Raw genomic sequence first — 8,889 nt, forward strand, 5'->3', positions numbered from 1 at the left:
TAAAAAAAACTTCCAGGTGCAGAGATTGAACTGTTTTTCTTTTAGTTATGCATTTTTTTGACATTAGTAATAGTTTTTGATCAGTTTTCGTTAACTTTTATTTCATTTGGAGCTGTCAGCGTTGGCGTGAACGAAATGGCATAAACGTTTCGCGTTAACGCAAAAATGTACTAATCGGTATCTTAAATTGAAACTGTAGGTAAAAATCTAACCGTTTGCTGATTCTTCTTGGCCGCTTGCATCTTTTATTGCTTAGGGAGTTATTGAAATTGACTAAAGAAAATGCACAATGCTATCTAAACGAAAAACTCACTATATTAACAAAATATTTACAACTTAGAATAACAAATTTACAAATCGGACTCCATAAAAGATCATTCTTCCGTGTTCCATCAATGCTATTTATTTTATTTCGCGCTGGCGTTGATCGTCTGCTACGATTAACGTTCGCTGTTGCTAGGATATCCACCAGTCACATGGTTTGGTTCATGAGCAGCAAAGGGTTGCCATAGCTCGGTCTACTCTTATTATTAGTCTATGAAATAATCCATGGCCCCACTGAATACTTAACGGCCGTGGCAATCGCTGAAACTCATGGCAACAAAGAGGGCGCCACTGGCTACCCCTGTTTTTGTTTCCATTTGGCGTGATTGTGAGCGTTGGCGCTTTGGCATTGTGAATACGTGATTTCTCGACTTATTATCGGACGTACGTCATTTGACGAAAATTTCAATTTTAAAAGAAGGAATGAAGAGAAAAAGTGCTGAATAAACATTGTATTACAAAGGTGAAGAGAATTTCTTATTATTATTTTAACATCATATCAAAAAATACGCGTAATAAAAAATTTTAACTAAACACAGAAAACATATGATTTTTTTCTTAATATTAATGCGTAATTCTTAATATATTTTTTCAAACTTTTTTTTTTTTTTTTTTTTGAAAGCTTTGCAAATAATTTTCAATTTTTTTATTGAAAATCCCTTGGGGTTTCCTTTTTGGATACAACAGTTCTAAGATTGATGATATATGGCAGGCAGCCCTCATTTCTAATTTTACATGCTCACTTACATGCGAATTTTTTTCTGCTCAATAAATTATATCGAAAAAAAAAAAAAAAAAAAAACACGCTCCGCAATCTGTAAATACATTCATTTCTCAAAACTTGAGAGGGTCATTCATTGCCCCTTTTGTACCCTGATGGGTATTAGGGGGGGGGGTATAGGAATTTACGTTAACAATTGCCATTCTTTTCGCTCGTAATGTAGTGTATATTTATTAATGTAGTGTATTATTGTGTGAACAGAATTTAATTAAAAATGTACGCTTGGGAACAGGCCCGACATTTAAAAATTCGCGGGGGGTGGGGGGGGGGGGGCGCAAAGGTTTTGTGTTCGGAAAAAAACAACAAAACAATCCAAAATACGAGCATAATGCATAATTTTAGTATGTTTGTAAAATTTAGGGGAGTCATAATTGCCCCCCCCCCCGTGATATCCCCATTTGACAGGCCTGGTTAGGAATATTCTTTTGCAAATGAAGAAGAACAATAGAAAAGTTAAAAATATGATGGCAATTTGAGAAAATGAACCCATTAACTTATAATTTTAAAAACATTTAAAATCAGAGTGTGACTAATACATGGTTCTACGACGGGTCCGTGGTTCTCGCACGAATATTTTACCGACACCAAAATAATGTCATTTATCTTTTTCCCCTTCCATTTTTAGCACATCTCATGTTATAATAACTTTAGTGTAGATTTTAGTAGTATATTAGTGCACAATACGCATAGAGATGCACAAACGTTTAGTGCACAAGAGCTATTTCGAAAAAGTGCAGGTTTTTTTCCCTTACAAAAGGAAATTCATAGCATAATCAAAAATAAATAAAAATAACATGGAGCTAGAAAAAAACTTTCATTTTTCCGAAGCTTAGTTTTTAATTTTTTAAATGTCTGATTTTGAAAATAAGGCGTGGTCTTTATGACGTCACAAATGATGTATTTTGGCGCATCTGTCTACCGCGTTTCTACGTTATGATGATCAAGAAGCGAATTACATATTGCACTCTACGCTTAGTATCAATCATATAGTTGCCAACACTTGTGAGTAAAGAAACTAATTGAATATTGTGCTCTGTGAGTGACATCAGTGAATGGCATTTCATCATTTGTGATGTCATCGGCAGAAGCGTAAACAATGAAAGCGCACCGATTAATGCATTTTTTTTAATATTAAACTTAGTCAAGTTATTTTAAAAAATGGTCAGATCCTATAATTTTAAAAATGTTCTTTCAAAAAAAAAAAAAAAAAACCCTTAAAAATTTTCGCTCGTTTTATAAATAATTTTTATAAACTACACAAAAAAAAAGTCCGCACAAAAACAGGTTTGAGTGTACACACACACATCGGAAGGCGCACAGACCGGAGAGCGTTCACTTTAGCTCAGGTTCTATCCCTACCCCCAGGCTCCCACCTTACCGTTAGCATCCCAGGTGCTATTACTTCAATATAATTTTCAATTGTTATAAAGTGTTCACGCAGTAAATAATTTTTATGATAAAATTCAGATTCGGCCATAAAATAGTTATCTTATTTACAGACTCGTATTACCTATTCTAGAAAATTAACAGTCATATTATGACGGGCGCAAATTTCTTGGTCATTTCCATTTCATTCCATTTGTAGAAACAAGAAACCCAACGAGTAGGATCCTATCGCAATTCATGATCGTGAATAACTTAATTCGAACTCAAGCAGCCAAAATTCAAATTATTATTATTATTTTTAATTTATTTTTAACATTTAACAAATACATAGGGAAAGAAACTCTTCAAATATCTACACATGAATTTGTGAAACTAATTTTTACAAAAAAATGGGGAACAGATTATTTTACAAAATATCAACACTGTTGATATTTTGTAAAATCCTAGTAGGGGAGAGTTCCGTACAAAATTTATTTTGTCCTTGCAAAAGCAAAACAATGATATGATTTTTTTTATTTGCCATTTTAAAGATGTTTTTAAACATACATTCGATTTGCGATAGCTCGAATGTAAAAAGACAGACGGAAAACTTCGACTTATCGAAAGTTTGACTTAACGATAGTTTTGGTTTTTGATATTTTAATACTAAAAACCATCGAATGCTTTAATATGTACATATAACAGACAAAAATTATAGAACTTAAGTTTTTTAGCACAATATGCACAGTTTAATCAAATGTATTGTTACAAATCCTGTAAATAGTAATTATTGTAGTAACGTAACCTGTAAATAGTTTCCCGTAATGAATATACAACCCCTTTTCATATGGCTAAAGTATACGGACCCCCCTATTTCCTTTTTGTTCATTGATAAAATTTGATAACGGTCTACTATTTTCCAGAAGCGTGTGGAATATTTGAGAGATTTCTTTTCGATGTGTATATAAACCGTTACGCGGGAAAAAGGGTTAAGTTTCGATTGAGATTTCGAACTGTGAGCGTATTTGCTCTGTTTATTGCGAGGCATTTCGCTGTGTTGCTTTCGTATTGGGAAGTAAATATGTGTGTAAACGTTGAGTTTACGGTGTTGAGTGATATTTGCTTAATTGCTGATGATTAATTTAGCAGTTGTTAACGATTTTTCCTGTACATAGTGTAAATAAAGCTCTTGTGTTTTTATCAAGAACTGTGTCTTCATTTCAAGAAAGTGGAAGTCGCTCCGAATCCGTTACAGTATTGATAGAAAAAAATCAAAAGCATGCTGGAACCGCTTGAATAGAGCTGATTCTACTTCAGGAAATGTGCACATCTTCGTTCGTTTCAAATTCGGATTGGAAGTGAAGGTGAAATAATTATTCTCCCATAGTCACTTCTTTCTTTCTTTTTTTTTTTCGTTCTTTCGAAATAAATTTCGAGTAATCCTGGAAAAAACTTCGAGTTGAAAGAAGTTAACTTCGAGTTATTTATAATAATTAGAATGGAATTAAAGACAAAAAAGTCGGGACTTGATAAAAATTTCGAGTTATAGTAATATTTGAGTTATCGGACTTCGAGTTATCGCAAATCGACTGTATTTTTAAGAAAATTAAAATATTTAGCGATGTAAAATCCAGTAAACATTGAATTCTAATCATAAAAAAACTATTTTCTACACTTGAAAAATGAATGAGAAAGGAGCTTTGAACTAGAAACTTTGTAAGATATTTGATCGCCAAGTTTGGCGAAAATTTGGATATGAATTTTCTGTTGGAAAAATAAAATACACACACACAGTAGACCGTCAAGAATCCGCAGGAGTCTAAGATCTGCTTACAAATTTTTGTCATCTTCTTCTAATTGTATAGCATTAGGAGCAGCTCTAAATATCTAGCATTTCTTAAAATAAAAAAAGGTGGGGAGGAGGGTAATTTTCCGTTATAGGTACGTAGCGGTGCATTTTTTTAAGCTGGTGATTAGTTTCAATTTTATTTAGTGTCATGGACTATTTCAAGTTACATATAAAGTACTTATTTGGCGACACCATGAACGATTTTGTCTTTTTAAAGTCTTATAAGCGAAGCAAGCCTAGAAACAAGATCAAAAAGTCCATTAAAATAAAAAATAATCCTCTGAATAATTAAGTTTCTCCATTAAGCGTAAAATAATCCAACAAATGAAGCACAAACTATAAATGAGCATGTAAAATTAAATTAAAATAAATTGCCAAACCAACTTTAGATGCTGAATTTACGCATTAAATAATCAGCTGAATAACATTACTGATTCGATTCGAATTGGTTGATTCGGTATATTTCTGAGCATCTTGCGAAATATTAATGTTTGTTTTCTGTTTCATTTATTAATTAAAATAAACAAGCTCTGAAACTTGTCGTTGATTGGTTGATGCAACCGTGGCTTGTGGCGCCTCTTTGCGGTCAGAATGGGCAAATATGAAGTTTTGAAGTTTTTCCATCTAGTGTGGCTATGTTCAAGTGCAGAAATAGTTGCCCCGGTTTAACACAGGAAAGTCAAAAATTGTCAAGGCCTGGTAAGCGCCAGCGCATTCAGTGGGGCCATGAATAATCACATCAAAAAAAAAAAAAAAAAAAAAAAAATCTGTTGCCAAAAAAAAAAAAAAAATCGTCTGTGCATATCTTTATGTAGAAACATAAAGGATTTCTCTGCCGAAAAATGAATACATAAATTAAAACTTTTAGCTTGAAAATAAAATCAAAATATATTTAAAACAATTATTTCACAGTAAAAACCATGGCTGTGGAGTCAGGAGTCCATCTGATTTTGGGACAAAAGAGTTAGAGTCGAGAGCCGAAAGATTTAAATTCAAAGACTCGGAGTTGGAATCGGTCATTTCCCTAAAAAGTCCGCAAGTCTGAGGACTTATTCGCAACTCCAACAAACTATAGGGGGCACTGCAGTCACTGTCTAATGGCCGACTTAAAAACTAAAACAAACGAATGTGGTAACGAAGAAAATGCTAAAAGTGTTGTGATTTTTGTTGTTATGTATGATTTTTTCGCTTTATTCATTTGAAAAGATTTTTCAAGGTCTTTTGGTTATTCTGACCCATATAGAAAGAGATTAGAAACCAAAAAGTATTACGAAAGTAAACAATTAATGCAGAACACTAAGTTGTTCTGAAGCAGCCATTTTCACGATGTTGAATTCGGAATTCATAAATTTTTGGTTCGCTTCGAACGGCATTTTCATTTTGTACCGTTTTTTCTATACATTAGTACATATTAAGTTCAGTTTCGTGACATTTCCGGCATTTGTTGACATTTTTGTCACATAGTGCACATACGTGGCAGACTGTCAAGAGTAACGTTTAACACTAGATAATTTATTTCTATGAATATATGATTGGATATCCAAAGAAATCATGCATTTAATTCATTCGTCATGGAAATGATTTACCTGATATGCGAAATCTTGTCAAGATACATTATTCTTTCACACAATTTTAAAACCATAACCCTATAAACAGATTTTTGGCGAACTTTTATTTTTTATTGTTCAAATTCTTAACGTTCTTTCTGGATTTTTCAATCTGTTCTGCGATAAATATTTTCAAGAAAATTTATTTGCATACTGTCTATTTCAGTAGGATACTGTAGTAACAAAGGTTATTTAAATCATTTATGTGGAATTAGGTTAAGGAAAAGTGCACAGTCAATGTTGTTAAGTTCGTTTTTTTTTCATCGAATTGAAAAACTGATATTTATTCAAATTCACTCAGAACAAAATAAATAAAATGTATACTCACAGTTTATGTATGGTGGTAGTTTTCTTTTCAGTTGATTGACCATTATTTCTTTTTACTTATCGAATTCTGTAATCTTACTATCATTTTATTCCACTCATGATAAAAATTAAAAATGGTTTAACTAAAAACGCGAAATCTCGCCAAGGCTACTTTGCTCGCACAATACTAAAACTATAACCCTAAGCAAATTTGGCGAAACCTTTCAGCTGAGGATAAAAGGAATAAAGTAAATTCTTTCTCGGTTAAACATTTTTCATTTTGTTCTACGATAATAAATTCAAGAAAATATACTGTCCATTCCAACTAAATTCTGCTGTAAAATATGATTAGTTAAATTAATTTAAGATTAAAAAAAACTCATATTCTTACAAATTCATACAAAACAATAAAAATTTTTACCTGGTATAACGTTATCCAATTTTGTTAATCCAGAGTTTTCTTGTTTACGCTTCCACCCGTCTTCCACTTTTTTGAAAGAAATAAGAAAAACTAACATTATTTTGAGAAACTCGAGAATACTACTAAGGGACGAATTAATTTCTGTAGCTGAAAGCAAACTAAGACACATCGATTGCGTTAATAAATACTCAGAACAAACTGCCTGTGTTTACGTCAACAGACACACGTGGAACGCAACGTGGCAATGTTTTAGTTTCAGCGGCAGTTTTGTAAATCACCGCAAGGTAGCGTATTCGAGCGCTGGAGTCCCGAATATCTAATATATAGAAGAAAGTATTGGATTCGTGCAAATTTTCGAATTTTGATGGATTCGAACGTTTTGAGGTGTGCTGAGTCCATTTCGGCTATTTTTGGAAAATGTCTGTCTGTCTGTGTGTGTGTATGTGTGTGTGTCACGTCCGTGGTGTGGCCAGTTTTTTGTGGCCGCTCTACAGAAAAAACTACCGCATGAAATCGAACGAAATTTGGTACACATATGTGCCCCTATGTGAACTTGTGCCCATTGGTTTTTGGCGCGAATTCCTCCAAGGGGGGGGGGGTGGAGCAATGTGACGTTTTTTGAGTTACGCGTGCTTGCTATTCCTCAGGAAGTAACTGGCGGAATCAAACAAAATTTGGTCCATATGTTGCCATTAACAGGAACAGGTGCTGATTCAATTTTGGTGTCAACAACTCAAACGGGGGTTGAGCTATAGAACGTTTTTTGTCGTCAATTATGACTGCTGTATCTCAAGAAATAATGAACGGAATGGAAGAAAAATTTATCGGCAAGTAGCCCTTAGTGGGTATAAGAGCTGATTATATTTTGGTGTCAACAGCTAAAAAGAGGGTAGCGCAATCACCCGTTCTTTTTTTCCATTGTGAGTGCCCTATCTCAAGAAGTAATGCCACGTTCTGGTTGAAATTTGGAATATATGTGAATCCATATGTAAACAGGCTTTGGTTCAATTTTGATGCCAATCGCTCCAAGAGGTGTTGATTTTTTTTTTTTTTTTTTTTTGCGAATAAAAATAGTTTTATTATTGCAACAATAAGAAAGATAAATCGTAATAGATTGCCGTCTGCGCATTTCTCGTGATTTTAATTGTATGGAAATGATCGGAAATATTCTATTCTATTCTATTCAAGAGTCACAACTGACTTCAACTGTATTTTATGTCGAGGTCTGCATACTAGTGCCTTGCCTCCATTATTTTATATACCGATAGATGGCAGCACCATCACCGGATCGAACAGTTAATGAGAATTTAGAACTAGTCCAAGAGCTAATAGCTACCTGGTACTAGCACCCCCAGAGGTATCGTTTCACTTGGAGGACATTGAGACCACGAGCATATTTAACGTCGCCCAGTCCCCTTTAATGACGACGGTGGGTCTTCGACCAGCGGGGATCGAACCCGAGCCCCTCCGGCCCCGAGTCCAATGCCCTACCGATCAGGCTACCACGGCCCCTCGGAAATATTATCTCAATGATTTAAAATTTTTAACTGTTGCCAACTTATGTTTGTTAACAAATAAAATATTTGTAATTAATTCAAGCAAGGCTTTTAAAATAACTTTCAATTTTCGCTCTTTGCTTTGCTTTTGCAATAATTCAGACATTGAGATGATCGTCAAGTTTTTGCATGTGTAATTTTGTTTTTGTTGGGAATATTGCTTCCTCATCAAGCATGGGGAGGGATCAGAAAAAAAAAAGAAAAATATAGAAGAAAGTTTCGTGATGGCCGCAACATACTAGTTCCTAAGTGCATAAATTTTTGCCAAAGCTACGAAGTCAAATTCAAAGTCGGGAAGTCAGAGTCCGCGTAATTTTCGGGCACAGGAGTCGGAGTCAGGAGCACCAAAATTGTCGGAGTCTGGAGTAGGTCGTCGAGAGCTATTTCCAACAAAATTTTTTTGAAGTAAATCCGCCTTTAAGTTCGGAATCTATATTGACTTTCAGTTTCCCCGTAGGCGCTAATGTTAAGAGATTTGAACTGTTCAAAATTGAACGAAAACTTGTTCAAATCAAAGAGATATTTACGATACATGTTTTTCATCAAAAGCTTTTCCCTACAAAGTTTGTTTGGAGCCACTTCGCCTCTAAGTTCAAGATTTATTTTTGCTTTAAATTTCCCCGTAGGCGATAATGTTAAGTTTTTTTGAAGTGCTCAAAATTGAACAAAAAATTGTTCGA

The sequence above is a fragment of the Uloborus diversus genome, chromosome 6 (genome assembly GCF_026930045.1).
Source record: "Uloborus diversus isolate 005 chromosome 6, Udiv.v.3.1, whole genome shotgun sequence".
In the NCBI taxonomy this organism is placed as follows: Eukaryota; Metazoa; Arthropoda; class Arachnida; order Araneae; family Uloboridae; genus Uloborus; species Uloborus diversus.